Genomic DNA, 9,520 nt, shown 5'->3' on the forward strand with positions numbered 1-9,520 from the left:
TCAAAAACCACTTCAGCATTTATTATTTGTAGACTTTCTGCTGATGGTCAGTCGACCTGTGTGAGTTGAAACCTTTGTGTAGATTAGATTTACAGGAGCGTAGTGATTCCTGAGGTTGAGCTTTTACCCACTTTCCTTTTTTTTTAAAAGACAGTGAGTAAAACTTACATCTTCATACTATCTTCTTGAAAAATTTGCCTGTTTTTAATTTTTTTGGCCATTCCCTACCTCAGCACAATTTTTTACGGTAGGTGTCCTTTACAGCCCTGAGTCCTTGTGAATGTTAAGTGACCATTAGCTGTGGATTTAAAGCTGCTCTTGCGGGAAAGAGCCACAAGGCGGCAGCATTTCTACATTTCCAATTCTGGGTTTTGGGCAACAGACCCCTCCTGGGAATCGTGTTAGTAGGCTGCAAATTAGAGTGGAATGTGCCAGTGCAAACCCCCAAGAGCTTATATCTCCTTACTTGTTTGTTTTTTAGTTTTTATTTTTAATAGGTATCAGCGCAAATTTGATAAAAATGTTTCTCCTAGGTGTACAGAATCTGGTTCATCATATCAGTGTATCTGTCTATTCATCTTTGGATCCTTTCCCTTGTAGGTTATTACAGAGTGTTGAGTAGACCTCTCTTGGTATTCCATAGGTATTTTGTGATTATATATTTCATATGTATTAGTACATGTCTGTTAACCCCCATATCCTAATTCATACATTCCTTACACCTTTCCATTTGGGTAAACATAATTTGGTTTCTGAATCTATGAGTGTCCTTATCTTGGAAATTATTTCATGAGTATCAATTTTTACATAACACCTATAAGTGATGTAATAGGATATCTGCTTTCGGTTTCTTTCTTACTTCAAGTTGGGTGAGTATCTCTAGATCCTTCTATGGTGGTGCCAACGGCATTGTTCCATGCTTTTCCATGGCTAATATTCCATTGTGTGCATGGACGACTTCTTTGTGCATTTTTCTGTTGATGGACATTTTGGTTTCTTCCAGGTCTTGGCTATGGTACATGTTGCTGCAGTGAAGGATTGCCAGCCTGTGTCTTTTTGATTCTGGTCTAGTCAGGTGATAGGCCCATCAGTGGGCCTACCAGATCACATGGTAGCTCAATTTTTACCTTTAAGCACACCTCCATTCTGTTCTCAGTACTGGCTCTTACCAGGTTACATCCCACCAGAAGCTAGAGGGTACACAGTTCTCTTAAACCCCTTCATCATTTATACTTTATAGAATTTTTTGCTGATGATCATTCTGACAGCTGTGAGGTGAACGTTCTTGTAGACTGGATTTGCATGGTTTTATGTTGAGCGTTTTTCCATGCCCCTTTTTTAACAAAAAAAAAGAAAGAAAGAAAAAGAAAGAGAATACAAAATGTGCGTAAAATATGCCTCTTGAAATTATCGTTTTGAAATATACACATCTTCTGAGATTTTTGCTCGATTTACGACCCAAGGATTTGTTTTGAGGGCAGGTGTCATTTACAGGCCTGCAATTATTTTGAATATCAGGTAACCATTAGTGTTGGGTTTAGAGCTGCTGTTCTGTGAAACGGCCAGAAGGCGGCAGCAGTTCTCCTTTACCAAATCTGGTTACTAGGGCAACAGAGCCTCAAAGGAAGTCGTGTTCTAGGTTGTAAATTAGAATGGAGTGTGCCAGGAAAAAGCCCCTTAAGTTTATATCTCACTACTTCTTGTTCGTTTTTTAAACTTAATTTTCAGTTTTTATCACAGCAAGTTTGATTACAATGTTTTGCTTGTTCTAGGTGTGCAAGATGTGGTTCTTTTACACATATACATATATCTATAGTTCTTTGGATCCTTTTCCCATGTAGGTTATGACACAATGTTGAGTAGTCTTCTCTTGGTATTCCGTAGGTCTTTGGTGATTATATACTTCACCTGTGTTTGTATATCTCTGTTAACCCCAACATCCTAATGTATCCAATCCTCACACCTTTCAGTTGGTGAACCATACGTTTGTTTAATGAATTTGTGATTGCCTTTCTCGGTGGAAATATCTTCAGTGGTATCAATTATTAGGTAACACCTATAAGTGATATCATAGGATATGTGTCTTTCACTTTCTGACTTACAAGTTGCGTGATTACTTCTAGACTCATCTACGGTGCTGCAAATGGCACTGTGTCACTTTTTTCCTTGGCTAATATTCCATCTGTACATATACCAGTTCTTCTTTGTCCACTCTTCTCTTGATGGACATTTTCGTTGCTTCCATGTCTTGGCTATTGTAATACTTCTACAGTGCAGATTTTCCTGCCTGTGTCTTTCCACTTCTGTCTTCTTAGGATATAGCCTGAGGAGTGGGCCTCCTGGATCATATAGTAGATCAAGGTTTACCTTTTAAAGGCACCTCCATTCTGTTCCCATTAGTGGCTCTTACCAGGTTACATCCCACTTCAAATGGAGGGTATGCATTTCTCCACAACGTCTTCAGCATTGATCATTTGTAGTTTTTTTGCTGATGGTTATTCTGAGTGGTGTGATCTGATACCTCTTTGTGGTTGGATTTGCATGTGCCTCATACTCCCTTGAAATTGAGCTTTCAGGCATGTCCTTTTATTGTTCAAACTGTTATTACAGCTGACTTCTTCAAATTGTTTTCTTGAAGTATGTGCCACATTTTGAAATTTTTTGGCCTTTACCTGCATCAAGACATTTTAAGGGCAGGTTTCATTTGCAGCCCTGTAGTACTTGTGCATATGAAGTGCGCATTAGCACAGATTTCAAAGCTGCTGTTGCAGGTATTGGCCAGAAGGTGGCAGCATTTCTACGTTCCCCACTCTGGTACCTAGGGAAACAGACCTTCCTGCCAGTGGATTTCCTCAGTTATAAATTAGAGTGCAGTGTGCCCTGATACACCCCCAAAAGCTTACGTCTCCTTACTTATGTTTGTTTTTTAAATTTAATTTATATTTTTTAGTGGAGTAATATTCCATTGTGTACATGGACCACTTCTTCTTTGTGCACTCCTCTGTTGATGGTCCTTTTCATTGCTTCCAAGTGTTGCCTCTGGTAAATATTGCTGGAGTGCAGTATTGCCAGCCTGTGACTTTTGATTCTCATTTCCTCAGGTGATAGGCCCAACAGTGGGTATGATTCATTGACTGGTAGCTCAATGTTTACCTTTTCAAAGCATTTCCATTGTGTTTTCATTAATGGCTCTTACCACGTCCCAATTAACACCGAGGGTACGCATTTTTCCACAACCCCTTCAGCATCTATTGTTTGAAGAATGTTTGCTCATGGCCATTTTGACTGGTGTGAGCTGATAGGTTTTTGTAATTTGGTTTTGCATGTCTTTAATAATTCCTAATATTCAGCATTTTCCCACACCTTTCACTTTTCTTTAGAAAAAAAAAGTGTGAGTATAATATACCTGTTGAAATTGTCTTCTTGGAAGGTTGCACTCTTTTGAATTTTGTGGTCGATTTTCAACCCCAGGATTTTTTTTTGAGAGGAGGTGTCCTTTATATGCCTACAATGATTGTGAATATTTAGTGACCATTAATGAGTGTGAATATTTAGTGACCATTAGCACTGGGTTTAAAGCTGCTGTGTGGGAAACGGCCACAAGGCGGCAGCATTTCTCCATTCCCAAATCTGGTTACTAGGGCAGCACAGCCATTCTGGAAGTCGTGTTCCCAGGTTGTAAATTAAAATGGAATGTGCCAGGAAAAAGCCCCTGAAGTTTATTTCTCATTACTTCTTGTTCGTTGTTTTAATTGTTTTAATTGGGGTAATGATTAGAATACAATTTGTCCTAGGTGTACACAATCTGCTTCATTCGTACATCATATATATCTATTCATGTAAAGATCCTTTTCCCATGTAAAGGATTACAGAGTGTTCTGTACACCTCCCTTGCTATGTGCTCGGGCTTTTTGATATATGTAATTAATCTGTATTTGTATAGGTAAGGTAAACCTAATCTTAATTTATCCATTGCCACCACCTTTCCTTTTAGATACACACAGTTTATTTTTTAAGTCTGTGTGTGTCTTTCTCTGTGGAAATATGTCCATTTTTGTCAGTTGTTAGGTAACACCTATAAGTTATCATAGGATATATGTCTTTTGCTTTCCAACTTACCTCATGTTCTGTGATTATCTCTAGGCTCATCTATGGTACCTCAAAGAGCAGTGTTTCATTGTTCTCCGTGGCTAATATTCCATTGTGTACATGGACCATTTCTTCTTTATCCATTCATCTGTGGATGGACATTTTTCTTGCTTCCCTGTCTTGGCTATTGTGAATAAGGCTGCAGTGCAGTTTTTGCAGCCTGTGTCTTCTGGATTCCGGTCTTCTCAGGTGAGAGGCACAGCAGTGGGCCTGCTGCATCGAATGGTAGCTCAATTTTTACTTTTAAATGCAGCTCCTTTCTGTTCTCATTATTGGCTGTTACCACTTTACATCTCACCAGCAGCTAGAGGGTACACAGTTCTCAAAAACCACTTCAGCATTCATTATTTGTAGACTTTCTGATGATGGTTAGTCGACCTGTGTGAGTTGAAACCTTTTTGTAGATTAGAGTTGCATGAGTGCAATAATTCATGAGGTTGAGCTTTTATCCAGTTTCCTTTTTTTTAAAAGATAGTAAGTAAAGCTTACGCCTTCATACTATCTTCTTGAAAAATTGCCTGTTTTGATTTTTTTTGGCCATTCCCTACCTCAGCACAATTTTTTAGGGTAGGTGTCCTTTACAGCCCTGAGTCCTTGTGAATATTAAGTGACCATTAGCTGTGGGTTTAAAGCTGCTCTTGCGGGAAAGAGCCACAAGGCGGCAGCATTTCTACATTTCCAACTCTGAGTTTTTGGGCAGCAGAGCCTTCCTGGAAATCATGTTAGTAGGCTTCAAATTAGAGTGGAATATGCCAGTGAAAACCCTCAAGAGGCTTATATCTCCTTACTTGCTGTTTGTTTTTAAATCAATTTTTATTAGGTATTAGAGCAAATTTGATAAAAACGTTGTTTCTCCTAGGTGTACAGAATCTGGTTCATCATATCAATGTATCTGTCTATTCATCTTTGGATCCTTTCCCATGTAGGTTATTACAGAGTGTTGAGTAGTTCTCTCTTGGTATTTCATATGTATTTTGCGATTATATATTTCATATGTGTTAGTACATGTCTGTTAACCCCCATATCGTAATTCATTCATTCCTTACAACTTTCCATTTCATTAAACATCATTTTATTTTTTTAATCCATGATTTCCCTTCTCTTGGAATTAAGTTCATGGACAATAATTTTTAGGTAACACCTAGAAGTGATGTCATAGGATATCTTTCAGGTTCTTTCTTACTTCAAGTAGGGTGATTATCTCTAGATCCTTCTGTGGTGGTGCCAACGGCACTGTTTCATTATTTTCCATAGCTAATATTCCATTGTGTACATGGACCATTTCTTCTTGGTGCAATTTTCTGTTCATGGAAATTTTGGTTTCTTCCAAGTCTTGGCTATGTTAAATGTTCCTGCAGTGCAGGATTGCCAGCCTGTTTCTTTTCCATTCTGCTCTGCACAGTTGATAGGCACATCAAAGGACCTACCAGATCACATGGTAGCTCAATTTTTACCTTTAAACGCACCTCCATTATATTCTCACTACTGACTGTTACCAGTTTACATCCCCCCAGCAGCTAGAGGGTACACAGTTCTCTAAATACCCTTCAGCATTTATTCTTTGTAGACTTTTTGCTGATGGTCAGTCGACTAGTGTGAGTTGAAACCTTTTTGTAGATAGGATTTGCATGAGTCTAATAATTCCTCAGGTTGAGCTTCTATCCATTTTCTTTCTTTTAACAAGAGAGTAAGTCAAAATACCTCTTCATACTACCTTTTTGAAAATTTTGCCTTTATTGAATTTTTTTGGCCATTCCTCACCTCAGGACATTTTTTTGAGGGCAGGTGTCCTTTACAGCCCTGAGTCCTTGTGAATGTTAAGTGACCATTAGCTGTGGGTTTAAAGCCGCTCTTGCGGTAAACGACCACAAGGTGGCAGCATTTCTACATTTCCAACTCTGGGTTTTTGGGCAACAAAGCCCTCCTGGAAATCGTGTTAGTAGGCTGCAAATTAAAGTGGAATGTGCCAGGGCACACTCCTAAGAGCTTATATCTCCTTACTTCTTGTTTGTTTTTTAAATTTAATTTTTATTTATTATCAGAGCAAATTTGATGAAAATGTTGTGTTTGTTCTAGGTGTACAGAATCTGGTTCATTATATCTATGTATCTATCTATTCATCTTTGGTTCCTTTCCCGTGTAGGTTATTACAGAGTGATGAGCTCAGTTTTTAACTTTAAACGCAGCGGCATTCTCTTCTCACTACTGGCTGTTACCATTTTACGTCCTACCAGCAGCTAGAGGGTACACTGTTCTGTAAAACCCTTTCAGCATTCATGTTTTGTAGACTATTTTGCTGATGATCATTCTGATGGTGGTAAGGTGAACGTTTTTGTAGATTGAATTTGCATGGCTTTATTATTTCCTGATATTGAGCATTATTCCATGCTCTTTTTTAAACAAAAAGAAAAAGAAAAAAAATGTGCGTAAAATATGCCTCTTAATATTGTCTTTTTGAAATGTTGACATCTTTTGAATTTTCTGGTCGATTTATAACCCCAGGAATTTTTTGAGGCCCGGTGGCCTTTACAGTCCTGCACATATTTTGAAAATTAAGTGACCATTAGCGCTTGGTTTAAAGCTGCTGTTGTGTGAAAAAGCAACAAGGTGGCAGCATTTCTCCTTTACCAAATCTGGTTACCAGGGCAACAGAGCCTTAATGGAAGTCCTGTTCTAGGTTGTAAATTAGAATGGAATGTGCCAGGAAAAATTCCTTTAGGTTTGTCTCATTATTTCTTGTTTATATTTTTAATTTAATTTTTATTTTTTATCACAGGAAATTTGATTAAATTGTCTTGATTGTTCTAGGTGTGCAAGATGTGGTTCTTTTACACATATACATATATCTATAGTTCCTTGGATCCTTTTCCCATGTAGGTTATGACACAATGTTGAGTAGTCTTCTCTTGGTATTCTGTAGGTCTTTGGTGATTATATACTTCACCTGTGTTTGTATATCTCTGTTAACCCCAATATCATAATGTATCCAATCCTCACACCTTTCGATTTGGGGAACCATAAGTTTGTTTCATGAATCTGTGATTGCCTTTCTCTGTGGAAATATCTTCATTGGTATCAATTTTTAGGTAACACCTATAAGTGATATCATACGATAGGTGTCTCGATTTCTCACTTACTACAAATTGCGTGATTACCTCTAGACTCATCTATGGTGCTGCAAATGGCATTGTGTCAGTTTTTTCCTTGGCTAATATTCCATCTATACACGTAGCAGTTCTTCTTTGTCCACCCATCTGTTGATGGACTTTTGGTTGTTTCCATGTCTTGGCTATTGTAATACTGCTGCAGAGCAGATTTGCCTGCCTGTGTCTTTCCAATTCTGTCTTCTTAGGTTATAGGCCTAGGAGTCGGCCTCCTGGATCATATAGTTGCTCAAAGTTTACCTTTTAAAGGCACCTCCGTTCTGTTCCCATTAGTGGCTCTTACCAGGTTACGTCCCACTTCAAATGGAGGGTATGCATTTCTCCACAACCTCTTCAGCATTGATCATTTGTAGTTTCTTTTCTGATGGTTATTCTTAGTGGTGTGAACTGATACCTCTGTGTGGTTGGATTTGCATGTGTCTCATAATCCCTTGAAATTGAGCTTTCAGGCATGTCCTTTTAATTTTCAAACTGTTATTACAGCTTATTTCTTCAAATGGTTTTCTTGAAATATGGGCCACATTTTGAAATATTTTGGCCTTTACTTCCCTCAAGGTATTATGAGGGCAGGTTTCCTATACAGCCCTGCAGTCCTTGTTCATATGAAGTAACCATTAGCACAGGTTTTAAAGCTGCTTTTGCAGGTAATGGCCAGAGTGTGGCAACATTTCATAATTCTATGAAAAGTAATTAACCACACTATATATATTTTTTTCTTTTAAATCTCCATTGTTATTTTATAAAGTACAATTATAATTCAAGTTCTTTGTAACAAGTGAAATTTAAAAAGATTAAAGGAAAAGATAATATCTTACCACTTACCATCCTTTCCCATTCCCTGAGACGACCAGCATAATGTGTAGATTTCTCATTTTATCCAGGTGTTCTATACATCTGGAACATCATGTTTTTCACTGTATAAAAATAGATTTAGTTCTCAGACTTTTTATAGGCTACAAAAGAGTCCATAGGACAGAAGTACCAAGTATTTCCGACTTAGCTTTTTGAGGGACAATCAGGTTTCTTTCTGTTTTATTTTGTTGTTCTGCTAATTTGTTTAAACCTCAGAAAAATATTTTTTAAAGTACAAAAAAATTAAGTTAGGGGTAAGGATTAGGGTTTAGCTTATGGGTTAGGGTGTGGGTTATGGTTAGGATATGTGTTAGACTTAGTGTATGGGTTACCTTTAGGGTACGGGCTAGTGTTAGTGTACGAGTTAGGGTTTGGGTACGCGTTAGGGTTAGGGTATTTGTTAAACCTCTCCAACTCTCCAGATATCACTTAGCAGGGAAAGGAATATTATTTGGGGTCCAGCAATGGAGAAGACTTCAGACACTAGGATAAGACAAAGAACACACACATTATAAATAAATCACGTTAGGATTTTTTTTTTAAGCTCTACATTAAAACACTAGTGCTTAGGACATCTAATGGAGGCAGAAGCAGTAAAGGGTAGTTTTATGGGAATAACATCATAGATTTTCTGTAGAATACACAAATTTTGACTGGTTAGAAAGTCAAGGAGGAATGTTTTTGTTTTGAAGATATAAACCCTCTTGTAAATTGAGCTGTCATTGGAAGTTAGAAATTTTTTGTTGCTGTTGTATTCCTTTGTGTTTTCATGATTATTCTTGCATCTCCCTTGTTAAACTTTTGATTTGGGGAAGAGTGCCATTACTGGAAATGAGTTTACAGAATTATTCTCAAAGCAGAAGGAAATGGTTCTCACCTAAATATTAAGAAATAATGTCTATACTGGTGTACTAACAGAATTATGATTCAGGGATAATAATTCTTTGAAACGTAATTAAGCACACAATATATATATTTTGTCTTTTAAATTTCCATTGTTACTCTTTAAAAGTACAATTATAATTCAAGTACTTTGTAACAAGTGAAATTTAAAAAGATTAAAGGAAAAGAAAATATTTTACCACTTGCCATCCTTTCCCATTCCCTGTAACGACCAACATAATATGTAGCTTTCTCATTTTATCCAGGTGTTCGTTACATCTGGAACATCATGTTTCTGACTGTAGAAAAACAGATTTAGCTCTCACACTTTTAATAGGCTACATAACAGTCCATAGAACAGAAGTACCAAGTATTTCAGATTTAGCTTTTCGAGGGACACTGGGTTAGTTTCTGTTTTATTTTGTTGTTCTGCTAATTTGTTTTAACCCCAGAAAAGTGTTTTTTAAAATACC

Source organism: Stenella coeruleoalba, assembly GCF_951394435.1.
Source record: "Stenella coeruleoalba genome assembly, chromosome: 1".
In the NCBI taxonomy this organism is placed as follows: Eukaryota; Metazoa; Chordata; class Mammalia; order Artiodactyla; family Delphinidae; genus Stenella; species Stenella coeruleoalba.